The sequence below is a fragment of the Spinacia oleracea genome, chromosome 2, assembly GCF_020520425.1.
Source record: "Spinacia oleracea cultivar Varoflay chromosome 2, BTI_SOV_V1, whole genome shotgun sequence".
Taxonomy (NCBI): Eukaryota; Viridiplantae; Streptophyta; class Magnoliopsida; order Caryophyllales; family Amaranthaceae; genus Spinacia; species Spinacia oleracea.
Genome location: NC_079488.1, coordinates 52,555,378 through 52,574,053, shown reverse-complemented (window position 1 = coordinate 52,574,053; position 18,676 = coordinate 52,555,378).

The following is an 18,676-nucleotide window of genomic DNA, read 5'->3' as shown; positions in this document are numbered from 1 at the left end:
ATGCTCGTGGCCATACGGTGCTCATGTTCGTAACGAATCCTAATCCTATCGGAATTCGTGTATTGATTAAATCCTAATCCTAATAAGATTAAATTTATTATTTAGAGTTCAAGTTGGATTCTAATTAATAAATCCAAATCCTAGTAGGATTATAATTCCTTTTCCATACCTCTATAAATAGGAGCCTAGGGTCATAATTTATGGATACAATTGAAGTATTCTAAAGGTCAGATTTTGAAGAAAAAATCAGCCATACACTTGCACCTAAATAGCCGAAATTCCTAAGCAACCTTAAGGGCGATTCTAGTTGATCAAGCTTAAGGCGGATCCGGACGTGCTGTGGACTATCTGCGGAGGGACGACACTTGGAGTCCTAAAGACTTGTTCTTGTTCGGTTCGGGCGCAGCTAGGGAGGGCACGCAACAAAGTGTATGCATCTAAACTATGCTAAATGATTATGTGTAAATAATATGTTTTCCTGGCTTTATGGTTTTTCCGCATGATTTATGTTTTGTCATATGAATCATAACCTAACAGTGGTATCACGAGCCTCTTATTATTTTAATAATCTAAATTGCATAAACATGGTTAAATTTTACAAATTTGCAAAGAATTAAAAGGGGTGATTAATTTTCGTAATTGTTAATTAATTGCAAATTGCGTTTACTTAATTATATGTACGCAGTTTTTCGGCAGTTTCTTCGTTACTCATCCAAATCGAGTGATTTTTGTGTCAATTCCGCATGTAAAAGGCATTATAAATTTTTGACAAAAACGATATTTTTCGGCCGAACCCAGAATTCCCAAATTCGAAGCCTAACTATGACTTTTCGGAGGTTTTAGTTTTTCGAACGCAAAAGTTTGTAAATTTAAAATGTTAAATTAAATATTTGCGATTCTTGTTGATAAATCTTTAATTTTTGATTGACCTACAGTATATGTTTAACAAGTTTGAATGCCTAGCCTTGTTAATTATACAACCTAATTTGTAATTATGATTAATTTGTTGAAGTTCGAATAATTTAGAATTAATTTGATTTTCATAATTAATTAATAATTTAATTAGGTACCAATGATTAAAAACCACCATAAAAATTGTTAATTTTTGTTAAATTTTAAATTTTTATGACCTAGATTTGAATCCATGTTAATCGTAAATTAATTGATTAATAAATTTTCGATTTTTCGCCCTAAAATTATGAAATTAATATGATTTATTAATTTGTCATTAATTTTGGAAATAAAAGTTTTAATTTTTATGCAATTCGCTCATAAAACTTGCACGCACAAAGCAATGGACGCTACGTGTTACCCTTAAGGGGTGTTGTATAGTGCGGGCATGCGACGACGAGCAAGGGAGCTCGTCGCCCATGCGGTACGAATGCAGCAAGCAAGGCGAGTGTGAGGGGTTCGAAAAAGCACGAGGCTAATGCGTGACCTCGTCCCTTGTGGGTGTGACGTTTATTTTTGTCAAATCAAGTGTAATTGGATTTCCTGTGAGTTTACACCCAATTGACTAGTAATATAGGAGTCGCCATTCAGTTTTTAACGACAATGAGAAAAACTGACAAAACCCGGTTATCGTGGCATAAAGGGAGTGCAATTATGTTTGACCACGACGGCCGTAGGTTCCCTTGTGATCCCTGGTGTGGGGATCTCTCAACATACACCCGCAAGGTAGAGATTGAGGGTTCGGGGGACTGTAACTACCGAGAGGAGTACTCGCTCTTCGATAACTCCAGAGGCAGGATATCCTTACTAGCTAATCTGGGTTGATTTTAACAATATGCAACATATAATACTAGATCGATCGCGATTATCTGATTTAGATTGTTTTAAGGGACCTAGCATGATAATCCAATTTCCCAAAATATTATATTTATTAGGCATGATAGAACAATCAGATTTAATTAGTTTAACAGTTCATAAAAGGGGGAGGAAAGCAATTAAATCACGCAAAGGGGCACATTACGACGCACCTTTGAGAGGTGCGTCACGGTTCTCAGAAAACTAACCACTTTCACTTTGCTATTTCTCTTTTTATTTAACGAATCTCAAGTTACGGGACAGGATACGTTCTGTTCGATTTTTGGATCGATTGCGATAGAACGCGTGATTAATTTCGCAGCGTGAGGCTTATGCTTAGGGGTTGGAGTCAATACTCAGATTATGAATTGTGTGTTGTTTCACGTCGAATTTGGGGCTATATTTATAGAAAAGAGTTTGTGGAAAGATAGAATTTTAGAGCTCTAATCCACGAAGAATTAGGAAAGAACACGTCCCAGGTAATTTCAGCGCCCAGGGCTGGGCGCCGAAGATTTCGGCGCCCAGAGCCAGGCGTTGAAAATAGGGTCTGGGCCGTTTTCTTTGTCAGATTTGAACTCTTAGAATCCGGAGTGTTTGAGACTTATTCGAGTGTTTTAGCGTGTATTGACTTTATGACGGAATGCGTCTAGGCCCGTTACGAACTCTAGGCTCGTTAGGATTCTAATTAATACGTAACTCTTATTTTCGAATCATATTAGGAATAGGATTCCTCTTGTAATTTCTATCTCATTTGGGATTTATGTTGGAGTGCAACACCTAATTCTGACAGGTTTCTATCTTTTATGACTTGCCACTTTTAACAACTACCCATTACGGCAGTTACTATTTTTAGCAGGTTTCCATAAATAGCAGGTTTCTATAAATAGCAGGTTTCGGGTGAAATAAAAAGGGTGATTGAGATTCGTTATTTTATAGGAGATGCGTTGCCAAGTGGAGATTTATGTTCTCATCATCGAACCTTCCCTTTCGGGAATGGGGACAAAAGTAGGTGTCTACAGTTAGCCCCCACTTTGACTGAGTCTTGGAGTAAGATGATGGTCAAAGTATTAGACGGAGTGCGTCACACAAGCCATGGTGACCTGTTTTGCGAGGGTCTCACGAGCCCCCGAGTGATAACATTTGACTTAAGGGTCATCACTTGAAGTGTCGACATATCCCTCACGTGTCATTGGGATTTATCCACGGATAGTATAGAAACTCCCTCACTTTGTCATTGGAAGTATCTAAAGATGCGTAGAAACTCCCTCACTTTGTCATTGGGAGTAGCTACAGATGTTTACGAAATCAAAGTTATAAAGTGTAATTGGGCCTGGCCCAGCCCAATCACGAGGTAAAAATGTTTTTCAAGATTCTCATTTTCAGGGTTAGCTAAACGAGAAAACCCCCTTGTTTTTATGGGACGTAAAACGAAGGAAAATCCAGCACATCGTTCTTTTTTGGAAAAAACGATAAACCAATCCTTTAATTTTTTGAAAAAAGGAAAACTACTCACATCGTTCTTTTTTGGAAAAAAGGAAAACAAATCCTTTAATTTTTTGGTAAAAGGGAAAACCAGAAAAAGTTATCGCTGCAGCGACTAAGGACCTGCGCGGTTAGTGGCGCTGACCCCGCCGGCTAAAGATGGCGAGCCTGTCCGCTAAGGGTGGACACCCCGTCCGATAGAAGTGGACGAATCTGTTTTGAAATTTGAAAATAAGGACCTATGCGGTTTTGTGACGTAGACCCCGCCGGCTGAAGATGGCGAGCCTGTCCGCTAAGGGTGGACACCCCGTCCGATAGAAGTGGACGAATCTATTTTGAAATTTGTTTGTGCTTTTTGAAAATAAGGACCTACGTGGTTTGTGACGTAGACCCCGCCGGCTGAAGATGGCGAGCCTGTTTCATTTTGTTTTTGAAGATTCTATTTTTCGAAAACCGAGGACCTGCGCGGCTAGTGACGCAGACCCCGCCCGCTGAGGGTGGGCGAGCCCTGTCCGCTGAGGGTGGACGTCCCTGAATTCGTTTTTTTTTTATTTGGAAATAGCGTGGTTCGCGACGCGACCTTGCCAACTGAAGATGGGCAAGTTCCTATTTTTTGTTCATCGTGATTTCTTTTGAGAATTTCTTTTATCCATTCTTGCAAGAGCGAATTCTTTCGAGAGATGCTCGGACTTAGTTGTAACCTGAATGTGGATTGACAACGGGCATAGACCGACCTTCGTCTTGTGGTCGTCTTCTTTTGTGGTTTCGAGCTAGTCTTTACGGCTCGATTTTTGCCACCGCTTGGTCTTTGATCAGAGGACTATGTACAAGTATCAACGGCGACCTTTACTCTGAGGTCGGAATCCGTTTTTTTTCTTTTGAGATTATCCAAACATGGGACTGTGTATAGCGTGCGGGAATATGATTTTGACTTCGCACACTCTTTGTTGGAGTATATATTTTCTTTCGAGCCCCCAAGCACTCGGGCTTGACGGTCATTTCTTGCCAAGAGAGGTACGTATTTTATAACGTCCTTTAATCATGTTTGGGGTCGTGCTCGTATGTGCGAGCGACCTTTATAGTGGTATGCTATTTTGACGAAGTCGTGGAGTGCGACTTCCGTTTCCGGGCGACAAAGTTTATTTTCCAATAATATCCGATTTAGCTTGGCCCGGATTAATCTTTTGACAAACATTTTTCATTTTGAGAAACCAACGATTTAACAATATTTTTTTGGTGTTTCGAAGAATGACCTTGATATTTATTTTGCTCATATTTGTTTTGAAAAGTGTACACATATATTCCTTGAGACGAGTCTAAGTTTCGATCAAGTTTCAACATTCATTTTCACTATTTGGGGGCTAACGGTGCTTTTGGGCTTGATCTTGATTGCAATAGGGCCTTGTGTCTACCAACATGGTTTTAAGTCCTTTCCTGTTCCGCGTTTTATGAGATCCGGGCCTTCGGCTGCATTTTCAGCGCCCAAGGCTAGGCGTTAATCATTTCGGCGCCCAGCCGTGGGCGCTGAAAGTCTTTTCCTGGCGCTTTTTGGTTTTCGGATTTCTCAGCACGTTTCTGAATGGGATCAGGATGTTACTTGACGTCTTCAGCTATATATAGGGGTTAGATACATCCCTCTTTTCCATCACTCTCAATCTTCTTCTCTCTTGTAGTTGCTTAGCTTTAATTCCTCCTTGCTTTTGTCATGTCGATTCCTCCCTTCTCCCTCCAACGAGCTGTGAGGCGTTGGCTAAGAGTCCTTACTCCTACAGAAAAGGCTTTGTTGAAAGAATACCACTTAGAGGCACTTTTAGGCTTACAACAAATTAATATTGACTATAACTTTCTGTATGCTGCCCTGAGCTTTTGGGATTCCGATCATCATGTTTTTGTCTTTCGGGGCAATGAAATATGTCCTTTGCCAGATGAATTTGCTGCGATCCTTGGTTATCCTACTAATGCTACTCCTGCCACCCCTGGCACCATTGAAGAGGGTAAAACAACCATAGGGACTTTCCTAGGACTAGATGCTAACATGCTCGCTGAGATTGTTGTAGGTGATGAGGTTGATTTGGCAAAGCTTGTAAAACATCACTTTAGGCCTAGTAAAAATATGACCGAACAGAAATTGAACATTCGAGCCCTTGTATTTTGCTTGTTGAATCATTATTTGCTGTCGAATAACAATGGTGAGTTCGGTGACATAAGGTTGATCCCTTTGATTAGCCAGATGGAAAGTTGATATTCTATTATGCCGTTGGTTGTTGCCGAGACTTAACTGAGTGCGGATGAGTTGAACAAGAATGCCAAATCTGAATATTTTAAGGGGAGCCCCCTATTGCTGCAGGTAATCGACCTTTCCTTTGCGCACATATTTTTTCACATTTTTTCTTTTACTCGTCCCGCCTGGAGCTGAGTTTCAGCGCCCAGCGCTGGGCGTTAGAATTTTCGGCGCCTGGTCCTGGGCGTTGAAACTGCGCCCCGGGTTTCGTTTGTCTATTTTTTGATCTGATCGTACCCGTTTTTTGCAGATTTGGCTCATGGAACGACTTAGGCTCTTAGAAACTCCTGCCGATCCTAAACATTATCTCCCTATAGCCTTGGGTAACCGGAAGTATTTGCACCGAGGCCAGGACGAGGCCGAGTGGGCCTCCTTTTTACTCATGGTATCTGTTCTATTAAGTGGGTGGTACCGTGGTGGGGTTTGACTACTATGACGGGGGGTTCTGATGTGTCGATTTATGTTTCTTTGTTGGGGCTATCTCGGCCCATTTATATCTTTCCTTACCGAGTCATGCGTCAATACGGCTTAAGGCAGACTATCCCCTTTTCTGATACAGTACCACCTAAAGTAGCGAGCCTTTTCACAAGCGCGGGTTCAAGCATGGGCTAAGTATTATGATGGTCTCCCGCGTTGGGCCGTGGCTACAAATGGCTTTGTGGGTCTTTCTGAAAACTACAAGTTGGGGATGAGTTCCGATGATAAAGCTGTGAGGACCGAGGCTCAAAATGGGGAGCCGGCTGAGCTTTTGATACCTCGTATTCAGGTTAGATATGAGGGCCGTGATTCTGCCAATCCTCGCACCCATGGTATTAAGACTGTGAAAGCTCGTCCTGATCGAAAGCGAAAGGAGGTTCCTCCCCGTTCAAGTTCTAGGCCTAAGAAGATGCCTAACATGAAGGGGCCTGCCGTTGCTAAAAGAATGCAAGCTCTCGCGGAGATCGTCGCTGGAACAATGTATGGGTTAGGAAAGTTCACCCGCCAGTAGAAACAGTGACTAATCCGGTTGATGTTGATAATCCTTCCCCCACCATTGTCCGTGCCCTTGAGGCTGAGCGGGCTATAACTGTTCAAACTGAGAATGTTTCTGAAGCCTTGGCATCTTTGGAAGTTAGTGTCCAGGAGCCGGTCCTTATGGATATTGATATAGGGGCAGCTCAGAAAACTATGGGGGTGGACCCTGCGAACATTGCCCTCTACAAGACTTTATTTGATGATCCGGAAGAACTAGAGTAGTGTAGTTCTTGCTAGGGTGTAGGTGCCCTTTATATATTTCAGTTGTGTTTGTTTTTTCCTTCTTAGCACTTTTGTTTTCCTTCTTATCATTTTTTAATAAAGGCGTATTTTATTTTTTACTTTCATTTTTGCTTCTTTTTTTTTTTGTATGTCTAACACTTTTGCACAATGTATATATGTTTTTTACTTGATTGGACCGAATCCATGAATAGGATTGCCTACGTATCTTTGTTAGAATCAGGTCACGCGTAGTTCTAGCTAGAATAAATTCTAGGATGCCGAATTTTAATAAATATGCCCTGAGGTGGAAACATATTATTTAATCGGTAAAATGAGTGAAGTATTATCATTATTTTAGTCTGCTGTTTTTTTTTTGCCGTAAGCCGCGTATCTGTTCATAAAAATGAAATTCCATGTGTTTTTTGTACGGCTATTTTTTGGTACGCATATCTGGATACGTGCTGTTCCCCCAAGTGTTCGTTATTTTTCCGTTATGTGGATAAAATGACAAGCACTTCTGGAAAAAAGTTAGGCAGGCAGATAGTTTCAACGCCCAAGCTGGGGCGTCAATGATTTCGGCGCCCAGCCCTGGGCGCTGAAAATGACTTCTGGGCGGTCTTTTTTGACGCTTTGCTTCACATGTTCTTGCATTTATTTCTATTCTCTTTGTTTTGTGCTTTACTTTTTACTCGTATTAAGATCAATTTTGAGGCTATTTCGGAGGCTTTTTTGACTGTTAGCGTGAGACACATTTTTGTCCGGATTAATTTTTTCTATTCGTGACTCGAAACGGTTTTGAGAATGGGGTTAGTGTGTGGAAGATATGAAGATCTTTGTATAGGCTTTTGAGTGGGCTGAGGTTGATGCGGGGGGCGGTGTTTATTTTTATGAGTTTTTTTTTCTTGAGCAACATTTGTATTGTTTTGATTTCCTTTTTGATTTCTTTGGGTTGCATGGGTTAGACCCTTATGTTGTGGCAATATGTGTAGACACCTACTTTTGTCCCATTCCCGCAAGGGAAAGGTTCGATGATGAAAGCATAAAAACTCCACTTGACAACGCATCTCCTATAAAATAAACGAATCTCGATTCCCCATTTCATTTCACCCGAAACCTGCTATTTTTGGAAACCTGCTAAAAATAGTACCTGCCGTAAAAGGTAGCTTCTAAAAGTGGCAAATCATAAAAGATAGAAACCTGTCAGAATAAGGTGTTGCATTCCAACATAAATCCTAAATGAGATAGAAAACCGCGAGAATCCTATTCCTAATAGGATTCGGAAATAAGAGTTACGTATTAATTAAAATCCTAACGAGCCTAGAGTTCGTAACGGGCCCAGACGCATTCCGTCACAAAATTGATACGCGATAAAAGACTCGAATTAATCTCAAACACTACGGATTTTAGGAATCTGAATCTGACAAAACAAAACTGCCCAGACCCTATTTTCAACGCCTGGCTCTTTTCCTAATTACCTGGGTACGTCTCTTTTCCTAATTCTTTGCGGATTAGAACTCTGCAATTCTATCTTTCCGCGAACTCTTCCCTATAAATAGGCCCCTAGTTTCGACGTGAAACAACACACAACAACACATAATATACTCTGAGTATTGACTCTAAACCCCTTAGCCAAAGCCTCTCGCTGCGAAACTGTTCACGCGTTCTGTCGCAATCGATCCATAAATCGAACAGAACGTATCCTGTCCCATAATCGAGCGTTAAATAAAAAGGAGAAATAGAAAAGTCAAAGTGGTTAGTTTTCTGAGAACCGTGACGCACCTCTCAAGGGTGCGTCGTAATGTGTCCCTTTTCGATGATTTAACTGCTTTCCTCGCCCTTTTTATGAACTGTTAAACTAACCTAATATGATTGTTCTATCACGCCTAACAAATATAATATTTTTGGGAAATCGGATTATCATGCTAGGTCCCTTAATGCTATTTAAATCAGATAATCACGATCGAATTAGTATTATATGTTGCATATTGCTAAAATCAATTCAGATTAGTTTAATAGTTAACGCATGTCCCTTCAATTATTTATGCTGAACTAGTAAGGATATCCTGCCTCTGGAGTTATCGACGAGCGAATTACTCCTCTCGGTAGTTACAGTCCCCCGAACCCTCAATCTCTACCTTGCGGGTGTATATTGAGAGATCCCCACACCAGGGATCACAAGGTAACCTACGGCCGTCGTGGTCAAACATAATTGCACTCCCTTTATGTCACGATAACCGGGTTTTGTCAGTTTTTCTCATTGTTGTTAAAAACTGAATGACGACTCCTATATTACTAGTCAATTGGGTGTATACTCACAGGAAATCCAATTACACTTGATTGAATAAAAATAATCGTCACACCCACGAGGGACAAGGTCACGCATTAGGCTCGCGCTTTTTCGACCCCCTCACAGTGGCGACTCCGCTGGGGATAGTGAAGGAAATACTCGTGCTTGTAGGTAATCAAAATAGCCGAAGGGTGAAACGATCCTACCCCGCGTTTATTTCCCCATCAAGTTGGGACGACCTGAAAATCAGCATATTAATGTGAACGGGCAGAACCGCATAACGAATCTCGGCTCCCTCGGGAGTTGGGACTAAGGATACCTTTTTCGCTAATAGGGGGGTGCATACGCCGCGCATGTTTCCCACTCGGTACTTGTGCAGGTAGTACACCTATCCCGAACCCAATCGCTCGCCCATTAGGTCCCTCTCGCCTGTATGCCCCCTTGGCTTGCACCTGCGGGTTGGCCTCTTGGGCGAAATTCGTCTGTTGAAGACACTACCTCGACCGGGGCAAGTGTTGGATCTACGATAGAAGCGGTGCCAAGCCAGGCGTAAATAAACTACCCATAGAAGCCTATCATAAACTACGTGGCATATTTAATTTTCAAATCCATGTTTGTAATGTAGTTATGTGTAGCGAAATATGTGATTGTGTGTGACAAACTATCCTAGAAAACCAATGACCTTAAAAATTGCCCAAACATTCATAGACTAATTTGCCAAAGAGTTATACCGAAACACGTGTTCCGCAAACCCAAATGATCGCCACAAAATAAGCGACGCTCGGGATGGCCTGTAACGAATCCCACAAACGCTGTCACGCGTAAAGGACGTTATTAGGCAAGCACGCAAATCGAAGTCGCATAAACAGAAAACAGAAAACGAGAACCAACCAGAAACGCATTTTCAACGCCCCTGGCTGGGCGCCAAAATTTCTCACGCCCACTGCTGGGCGCTGAAGTTGCTGCTTGACTTTCTGGTCAGGCGCAGCAGCCTCGGTGCCCAAGCAAAAAGAAAGTACGTAGCACAAAAAATGTTCATCAAAAGAATTGCTACGAGGGCGTAAGAAAAGCACTCGATTTCAAAAGGCGACTCGCGAAAAATTAATAACTCTTTGTGTCGTCGTTAGGCCTCCTACGACGGCAATGCTCGGCACCAAAACCGAACATGCTAACAACTATGAATGTCACACAGGCAAGTGTTTCAAAAATCCAAAGAATGACCAAAATAAAAAAAAAAAACCCCAAAAAAAAGTGAAAAAGCGAAAAAGTGAAAAACCAATTTAGAGAGTCGAAGTCTAGACTAAGTAATGCCTGAAACTTTGGGAACCTAAACTTTAGCTTATCTTATGCCTAGGACTGGTCCTGCCACTTGGTGCCGATCAGGGAATCAACGGCTAGTGCGTCTCGAAGATACATCACCAACACCAGGTCTAGCAACTCTAAGCTCCGTCCGTCGTCCCTCATTTCAAGGATCTCCGCTTCCCCAACCTCGATTCGCACCTCCAAACATGTCCATCGAAGATTTGCGAGACCAGATGGTCCAACTGACCCAACTCATGGGCCAACTGAAAATGGAAAACGAAGCCTTAGTGGCTGCGCAAGCCAAAAATGACCTCGAAAACGAGAAGAGGATCGAAAAAATGGTCCTACACCAAACCATGGGGAGCAAATACTTCTCCCTCGAGCCTGAACCTTTTTCTGGCAAATTACCAGAAAAGTTCAGTTCATCTGACTTACCAAAGTTTAAGGCGACGGAGAACCCCCGTGATCATCTACTGAGCTTTGTGAATACCATGAACTTGAAAGACGTGGACAAGTCCATGTACCTACCTGCCTTTCCTTTGTCCATGGAACCTGTGCCGCTCAAATGGTACTATCACCAGGACCCTAAGCTCTTCCCCACCTGGGAAGACTTTGTAAATGTCTTCATCAAGAAATACTCGTCGAACATGGATTTCCAAGTCACCATGCGCGAGCTGGAAGTTCTCTTCCAAAAGAAAAATGAGGGTTTCACAACCTACTTTGCTAGATGGAGGGACCAGGCGGCCCAGCTAATCAATAGGCCTCCCGAAACAGAATTGGTCCAAAAATTCATTGACAACTTAGACCCGGCTTACAGACAACACCTTAGGTACCTGGGACTCGACACTTTCAAAAGGGTTTATGATGTGGGAATAAAAATCGAGGACGACCTTGCCAAAACCATACAGAGCAAACCTGCATATAAGACCAACACCTATAATCGGGGTAACACACCCCAAGCCCAAGAAGTCCATGCTGTAGAAGAGGCTCCTGCCCGAAGATACCCTGTAAGATGGGTCCGAGACCGAAAGTTTGCCCCACTCGGGTCAACTTTGGTACAAGCCTTTGAAAGACTAACCAATCAAGGAAATTTGAGACCTATAGACCCCACCCGTGACCCTCCTGTCAAAAACAAATATTGGGTCGAAGGTACTTACTGCAAATTCCATCAAGGAAATGGGCATGACACTGAAAACTGCTGGCATCTAAAACATACGATCCAGGACATGATAGAGGATGAAGTAATACCTCTCCCTAACGTTGGCAAAACCAACAACAAGAAGAGCCCACTCGGCTCTTGTCACATCTCTCTCGACCAACCAGAGAATTTCGGCCCCACGGTGTATATTACACCTCAAGGTGCACCACTCGCTGTGGTACCTATGGATCGAATCGAGGGGGAAGTATGCGGTGTGTGGAACGATGATGCTGAAGATATTTACCTATCTGAAGTCTCGGGCCAGGACCTCTTCACTGAAACTTGGCCCGGGAATGCTCTCATTGACACCACCCCTCAGGAGCCCGAGGTCGACAACCTCACCCGATCCGGAAGGATATACCAACCGGATATTCACCCACCTCCTATGGACGACATCCCGGTTAGGCAAACTCCTGAGAATGGGCGGCACGCCACCGTCGCGGAAGTCATTGAAAACCCTCTCCTTAAACAACTGAAAAGAACCAAGGCTGAGATTACCATCTGGGATCTTATGTGTACTTCAAAGGAACATCGCAAAAAGCTTATTCGCTCACTTGACCTCATCTCAGTACCCACAGATATCACACCTGACTCATTGGTTAGCCATGTCACGAGAGATGCCGGAGAAAAGCCCATAGTTTTCATTGATAAAGACTTACCCAAAGAGGGGGGTGCTCACAATAAAGCCCTTTAATTAGTGGTTGGATGCAAAGGACAAAACATCCCCCTAACGCTCGTAGATAATGGTTCGGCGGTTAATGTCTGCCCATTGCGAACCACCCATTGCTTGGGGCTAGGAAGCGATGACTTCCAAACCTCCTCACAAGGGGTACGAGCTTATGATAACTCCCGAAGGCCTGTGTTGGGAAAAATCAACGTTACCATACAAACTGGGCCTGTGGCACGCACCACGGAGTTTCAAATAATCGACATCAAGCCCACTTTCAACCTCCTCTTGGGGCGACCTTGGCTCCATGACTTAGGAGGTGTGGCTTCAACCTTGCACCAAATGGTTAAACTTAACCATAACGGGGTAATACTAGAAATCCGCGCCCCTCCTTTCGACGTTAGTTGTACTATGGTTGGAACGGCCGAAACTGCAGATGACCTTTATGGGTTTCAAATGGAAGAAGCAATCCAGTTCATCGAAGATTATGATCCAGCATTCCTAGACCCGCATGCATCCCGAGTCATCCCTAGAATGCTGTTGGCTCAAGGTTATTTCCCAGGAACCCCATTGGGCATAAGGAAGAAGGAATGCACATTCCATCCTTTTCCCGACAAATCTACTCCCTTTGGCTTAGGTTATGAACCAACGGAGGAAGATATTGCTGACCGCCTATCTAGGCTACGCCTTAACAAAGCCAAACAAACCACCCTCCTTCCCCCATATCAAAGGACCCTTAACGGGATGTTTGTTCGGGAAGGAGAAGAACACCCATGCTGTGATTTCCCTGAACCCTTCGTTCAGGATGGCTTGCTAAAACCCGGATTTGAAATTTTCCATGACTGCCACACCTTGGATGAGGCACCCCACCTCACCAAGACTAAAACAGCTGAAATAATGGACAACCAGGCTCTATGGACATTGTTTAACGAATCGAGGCCTATGGAGAACGAGACTGTGATGACTACCTTAGCTTTACAAGATGAAGGTTTCGATCCAACCCGGTTAATTTCTCCTGCATCAACACTAGAAGAGGTCGGGAACGGATGGGTGAAGACATGTCAGAGGGTCAATGCAAAAGGAATAGGATTCAAGATGAGTACCGGTGAAGGACCAAAGTTTTATGAGACTAAACCCCAGGCTTGAGCCATATAGAGCACCATTAGTAAAAAGCGCCTAGTAGTTCTTTAGATTGACAGAAAAAATAATAGAGACTTTAGATGGTCCTAAGGCCCTTTAGAATATGGGTCAGTTTTATTTCAGTGTGTTTTCCTTACTTTCCAAATCAATAAAGGCGTAATATTTCTCCTAAAAAATTTATTCTAACACTAAATAAACACCAAATGTACTTGCAAAATAAAAAAAAAATAATAATAATAAAAGCGGCCCACTATAGGCCCAACAAACAAAGCCCACTCGGTTTTGAAATAATGCCATGTGAACCAGTTCCCGAAACCCACAAAATAAACCACACTATCCCATCCTCAAAAAGCCAACCATCATAAGAGCCAATCCATGCAACCCAAAATCAAAAAGAAATCAAAAATTTAAAACAAATGCAAATGTTACCAAAAAAATAAATTCATAAAACATAGAATCCACCAACAGCGGTTTCACATAGATTCCATCATACCCTCCACAAAGATCTTCATAAGTTCCGCACCCTAACTCCATTTTCAAAACTGTTTTGAGTCACCAATAGAAAAAATTAATCTGGACAAAAATGCGTTTCACGCTAACAGTCAAAAAAGCCTCCAAAATAGCCTCAAAATTAACTTTAACTACGAAGCAAAATATCAAGGCACAAAAAACGAAATAGAAATAAACGCAAGAACATGTGAAGCAAAAACGTCAAAATTGACCGCCCAAGTTATTTTCAGCGCCCAGGGCTGGGCGCCGAAATTTCTGACGCCCCAGCCTGGGCGTAGAAACTCTCTGCCTGCCAAAAGTTTTCCTTTTTTCAAAAAGTGCCCGTCATTTTATCCGCACACAACGGAAAAATAACGAACACTTGGGGGGTACAACACGTATCCAAATAGGTTTACCAACAAATTGGTCGAATTTTACGCAACCTATGGAAAACGGCAGATGAAAATAATGGCAAATACTTCACTCATTTGACCGATTAAGTAATATGATTCCACTTCAGGACATATCTACCGAAATCCGGCATGCTAGAACTTATTCTAAACCTGATTCTGACAAGATACGTAGGCAATCCTTACCAAGGATTCGGTCCAAATAATAATAAAATAATTATATTCTTTGTGTAAAAAAGTGTTAGACATATAAACAAAATTGAATGGGAACTAAAAATACGCCTTTATTAAAAAATAATAAGAAGGAAAACAAAGTGCTAGGAATAAAAACAAACACAACTGAAATAAATAGAGGGCACCTACACCCTAGCAAAGAACTACACTACTCTAGTTCTTCCGGATCATCAAATAAAGTCTTGAAGAGAGCAATGTTCGCAGGATCCACCCCCATAGTCTTCTGCGCTGCCCCAATATCAATCTCCATAAGAACTGGCTCCTGGACACTAACTTCCAAAGATGCCAAAGCTTTAGAAACATTCTCAGTTATAGCCCGCTCAGCCTCAAGGGCTCAAACAGTGGTGGGAGAAGGATTACTATCATCAACTGGACTAGCCACTGTTTCTACAGGCGGCTGAGCCTTCCTAACCCATACATTGTCCCGGCGACGATCTCCGCGAGAGCTTGTATTTCTTTTAACAACAGCAGGCCCCTTCATGTTAGGCACCTTTTTAGGCCTGACACTGGAACGGGGAAGAACTTCCTTTCGCTTTCGATCAGGACGAGCTTTCACAGTCTTAAAACTATAGGTACGAGGTCTGGCAGAATCAGGACCCTTATACTTAACACGAATACGAGGTATCAAAAGCTCAGCCGGCTCCCCATTACGAGCCTCGGTCCTCACATCCTTGTCATCGGAACTCATCCACAACTTATAGTTTTCAGAAAGACCCACAAACCCATTTGTAGCTACAACCCAACGCGGGAGACCATCATAATACCTAGCCCACGCTAAGACCCGTGTTTGTGCAAAGGTCGCTACCTTAGGTAGTACCGTATCAGAAAAGGGGATAGTCTGCCTTAAACCATATTGACGCATGACTCGGTAAGGGAAAATATAAATGGGACAAGATAGCCCCAACAAAGAAATATAAACCGATACATCAGACCCCCCTGTCATAGTAGTCAAACCCCACCATGGTACCACCCACTTAATAGAAAAAATGCCATAAGTAAAAAAGGAGGTCCATTCGGCCTCGTCCTGGCCTTGGTGCAAGTATTTTCGGTTACCCAAAGCTATAGGGCGATAATGTTTAGGATCGGCAGGAGCTTCCAAAAGTCTAAGCCGTTCCGCAAGCCAAATCTGCAAAAACAGGTACGATCGAATCAAAAGAATGAAAAGAAAGAAAAAAGGTTCCTGGGGCGCAGTTTCCACGCCCAGGACCAGGCGCCGATTATTCCAGCGCCCAGCCCTGGGCGCTGAAACTCAGCCCCAGGCGAAAAGAAATATATAAAAGTGGCGTATGTGTGCGCAAAGAAAAAATAGATTACCTGCAGTAATAGGGGGCTTCCCTTAAAAATTTCGGATTTGACATCTTTCTTCAACTCATCCGCACTCAGCAAAGTCTCAGGAACAACCAACGGCATAATAGAATAGCAACTTTCCATCTGGCTAATCAAGGGGATCAGCCTTATGTCAACGAACTCACCATTATTATTCGACAGCAAATAATGATTCAACAAGCAAAATACAAGGGCTCGAATGTTCAATTTTTGTTCGGTCATATTCTTACTAGGCCTAAAATGATGTTTTACGAGTTTTGCCAAGTTAACCTTATCGTCTACAACAAGTTCAGCAAACATGTTATCATCTAGCCCTAGGAAAGACCTTATGGTTGTTTTACCCTCTTCAATAATGCCAGGGGTAACAGGAGTAGCATTAGTAGGATAACCAAGGATCGCAGCAAATTCATCAGGCAAAGGACATATTTCATTGCCCCGAAAGGAAAAAATATGATGATCGGAGTCCCAAAAGTTTAGGGCAGCATGCAGAAAATTATAATCAATATTAATTTGTTGTAAGCCTAAAAGTGCCTCTAAGTGGTATTCTTTTAACAAAGCTTTTTCTGTGGGAGTAAGGGCTCGTAGCCAACGCCTAACAGTCCGTTGGAGTGAGAAAGTAGGGATCGACATGGCAAAAGCAGTAAATAATTAGAGCACAACAAAAAAGAGAGAAAGAATTTGAGAGTGGTGGAAAATAAGGACGTACCTAGCCCCTATGTATAGCTGAACGCACCCAATAAACTTCCTGATCCCATTCAGAAACGTGTTTCGAAATCCGAAAATCAAATATTACCAGGAAAGAACTTTCAGCGCCCACCTCTGGGCGCCGAAATTTTTAACGCCTGAGCTTGGGCGCTGAAAATGCAGCCCAAGGCCCAGACTTCACAAAAACACGGAATAGGAAAGAACTTAAGACCGTGTTGCTAAAACACGAGGCCCTATTACAAGTAAGATCAAGCCCAAAACACCTTTAGCTCCCCAAATAAGCAAAAAACAATAATAACATTGAAACTTGGTCGAAACTTAGACTCATCTCAGAAAACGCTCATATACACTTTTCAAAAAAGCAAGTTAAATATCATGGTCATTCTTCGAAACACCAAAAATATGTGTCGTCAAGTCATTGGTTTTCCAAATAGGAAATGTTTGTCTGTCAAAGGGATAATCCGGGCCAAGCCAAAACCGGATGTCGCCTGAAAGCTAAAGTCGCACTCCGCGGCTTCACTAAAATAGCACACTACTATAGGAGGTCGCTCGCACATAGGAGCGTGACCCCAAACATGATTACAAGACGCGAAAAACAACCGACGAGCCCCAACACTTGGGGGCTCGCGAAAAGTGGACTCCAACAAAGAGCGCGCAATCAAAATCACATTCCCAGACTGCGCCACGCACCATATCATGTTTGGATATCTCAAAAAATATATTGTTAAATATACACAGTGTGGACCCACTTATAGGACACATCTAATCAGGAAATATTACGACCCACCAACAGGTTGTAATCACCAAAGGCTCTTCTACATAGGCAAAATAAGAAATTCAAAATGGGCCCGCCCACCCTCAGCGGGCGGGGTCTGCGTCATTAGCCGCGCAGGTCCTCAGTTTTCGAAAAAATAAAGTCTTCAAATTTAAAAAAGGCTCGCCATCTTCAGCCGGCGGGGTCTACGGCGCAAACCACGTAGGTCCTTATTTTTTAAAAAAAAAAGCAAAAATTTCAAACAGATTCGTCCACTTCTATCGGACGGGGGGTCCACCCTCAGCGGACAGGCTCGCCATCTTCAGCCAGCGGGGTCTACGTCACAAACCGCGTAGGTCCTTTTTTTTCAAAATAGAATCGTCCACTTCTATCGAACGGGGGTCCACCCTCAGCGGACAGGCTCGCCATCTTCAGCCGGCGGGGTCTACGTCACAAACCGCGTAGGTCCTTATTTTCAAAACAGATTCGTCCACTTCTATCGGACGGGGGGGTCCACCCTCAGCGGACAGGCTCGCCCACCTTCAGCGGGCGGGGTCTGCGTCACTAACAGCGCAGGTCCTTAGTCGCTGCAGCGATAACTTTTATTGGTTTTCCCTTTTTCCAAAAATTAAAGGATTGGTTTGTTGGATTTTCCTTCGTTTTACGTCCTATAAAAACAAGGGGGTTTTCTCGTTTAGCTAGCCCTGAAAATGAGAAACTTTAAAAACGTTTTACCTCGTGATTGGGCTTGGCCAGGCCCAATTACACTTTACAGCTTTAATTTCGAAAACATCTGTAGTTACTCCCAATGACAAAGTGAGGGAGTTTCTACGCATCTTTAGATCCTTCCAATGACAAAGTGAGGAAGTTTCTATACTATCAGTTGACAAATCCCAATGACACGTGAGGGATATGTCGGCACTTCAAGTGATGACCCTTAAGTCAAATGTTATCACTCGGGGGCTCGTGAGACCCTCGCAAAACAGGTCACATACACCATGGCTTGTGCGACGCACTCCGTCTAATACTTTGACCATCGTCTTACTCCAAGACTCAGTCAAAGTGGGGGCTAACTGTAGACACCTACTTTTGTCCCCATTCCCGCAAGGGAAAGGTTCGATGATGAAAGCATAAAAACTCCACTTGACAACGCATCTCCTATAAAATAAACGAATCTCGATTCCCCATTTCATTTCACCCGAAACCTGCTATTTATGGAAACCTGCTAAAAATAGTAACTACCGTAAAAGGTAGCTTCTAAAAGTGGCAAATCATAAAAGATAGAAACCTGTCAGAATTAGGTGTTGCATTCCAACATAAATCCTAAATGAGATAGAAAACTGCGAGAATCCTATTCCT